Genomic DNA, 2,265 nt, shown 5'->3' on the forward strand with positions numbered 1-2,265 from the left:
ATCCCATGTGTCTTGACGCATCCTTGTGTTGAAAAAAAGGTCCTTATAGCCCTAGTCGATAGGCCACCTACTGTCCAGCTGTTTCTCCTATCAGAAGACAGAGCTGTTTGTTCTTAAATGCTTTCCAAGAAAGGAAGGAGAAAGTCTGGGCTGCCTGGTTTACATCACTCTCCTCAGATGATGAATAAGAGTGCAGAGCAAATCCTGTGCACGTGGTGAAACTTTGACCAGCTTTGTACAGAAAAAAGAATTTAACATCTACTTAGCTATTCTAAATACTTATCTATAAAAGTGAGTTGTAGTAGTTGCTGTTGTTCAGTGGCATTGGTGTTACTCAAATGACGTTGTTATTGCTTTTTGAAGAGGATTAATATGTGTTGTGACTTCTCTTGGGAATGCCCTTGTCTGATTTGACAAGGTAACTGCTGTGAAAAGGAGAAAGAAAATCCCCTTCTGTCTCATGTACCCTGCTTGGAAAAGATAGACAGTATTTAGAGTAATAGCCTGGCAGAGGCTTCAGTTTCCAGTGTCACTCCTTATTCCAGGAAGGCTGACTATCTTATGAAGATCCCATGCCCAAATCTTCAGATGTATCTAGTGTGCAAAATATTTCAAAATGTGTCACCAAATACAGCGTATTTACAACTTCACTGAAGAAAACACAGCTTCATCTTAAGGAAAAGCAATACGTAGTGGTAAGGCATGCTAAATCTGATATAACAAGGGGAAATTCCTCTCTGACTGCCAGCAGCATGTAAATGGCCCTCTCTGAGGAACAGAAGGAAACACACCAAAATCTAGGAATACCTCTGCTGATTGCCAAAATATGTTCTTCTCCAAAACATCCCTCCCCTTTGAGAATGTTTCCTCTTTCACCATGGGTGTGATCCAGACTGCTATATGACAGATGGAAATATTGTTACTGATGTCAGTAGATCTTGCTCTGTATCCAGTGACCAATAGAAACTGCTTCCCAGCAAACGTCTGTGGAATTGCCTGAAAAGCAGAATTTTAGGGAACTACAAAATACACTTTCTCATGGAATCTGGGACCTCACGTGATTCTTCCTCTTATCTGCCAAGCTGGTGCATCCAGCTTTTCACAGTTGTTTTGCCTAGCTTCCCTGAAACGTCATGAGTTGCCCAAGGTACAGAAAAAAGCAACCCATTAGGGCAGAAAAAATCTTAATCCTATGGACATAAATAGTCTTGGATAGATCCCTCAAGCTTGTTGTAGGCCTGAAGGCATAACAACAGCTTGAGGACACTGAGGCTGTGGGTGTGTTCATCACCTGCTGGGCACACAGACTTCTGAGCCTTCACAGTGTTGGCTGTGACACTTGAATGGCAGTAAGAAATACAGGAACCTGGCAATATAACTTTTATAAGGCACTCGGGAGCATCGGCAACTGGATCATTGTCAGTTGCTTTTGGACACTCTTAGTAACCTATAAACAGATGGAATTTTGGCTTTGATATCAAAGAATTAAATGAGTTTGGAAAACTTGCTTTAGTCAGAGAGTGCAAACCTATAAAATAAAAGAATTGGCTGGATAATGGGTGAAATCACAGTGGTGCCAACTTGGAGGATTAAGGAAATACTCTCCTGTTCGGGTTGACTGAAGTAGACAGACAGCTATTTTTGATTCTTCTTTTAGCTTTGAGATAGAGGTTTGAATTGCTTTCTCTTCTTGGAATATGCCGTGCTTCCTTAGGGATAAAACAGAAGTGAGTAGAGAAAAAGGAACTGCACTGAGTAATTAGTACAGTACGACATGTTGTATGGTGGACATAGTCAAAGGTTTCTATGCAACGTACAGGCTTGGGCTATTCAAAAATAATATTGCAGCAGTATGCTTGCTCGACTTACATCGATGGCATATTTATCTTTGATGTGTTTCAGTGACTGTGTAGTTTTGATACTAAAAGATCCTTCTGTGGTTTGATTTATTGTATGGAACCTGAACAGTGCTTTCTGGGATGCGTTCATAGATTCATACTATGTTAGAATGGTTAGAGTTGGAAAGGATGTTAACATCATCTACCAGTTCCAACTACCATGCCATGGGCAGGTGTTCATCCCACTTGACCAGGTTGCTCAAGGGTCTGTCTAACCTGGCCTTGGACACTGCCACGGATTTACCACTTCTTTTGGCAACCTATTCCAGTGACTCAGCACCCCAAAAGGGAGCTCTGCGTTGGCCGGGAATCGAACCCGGGTCAACTGCTTGGAAGGCAGCTATGCTAACCACTATACCACCAACGC

General features: G+C 41.9%; 1 non-coding gene across 1 annotated transcript; it reads right to left on the reverse strand.

Annotated features, from left to right (window-relative positions):
• Positions 1 to 2,193: 2,193 nt before the first annotated feature.
• TRNAG-UCC (transfer RNA glycine (anticodon UCC)) lies at positions 2,194 to 2,265 on the reverse strand. Its single transcript has one exon. It is a non-coding gene; the product is annotated as a tRNA-Gly (tRNA).

The sequence above is a fragment of the Melopsittacus undulatus genome, chromosome 5, assembly GCF_012275295.1.
Source record: "Melopsittacus undulatus isolate bMelUnd1 chromosome 5, bMelUnd1.mat.Z, whole genome shotgun sequence".
NCBI classification, from domain to species: Eukaryota; Metazoa; Chordata; class Aves; order Psittaciformes; family Psittaculidae; genus Melopsittacus; species Melopsittacus undulatus.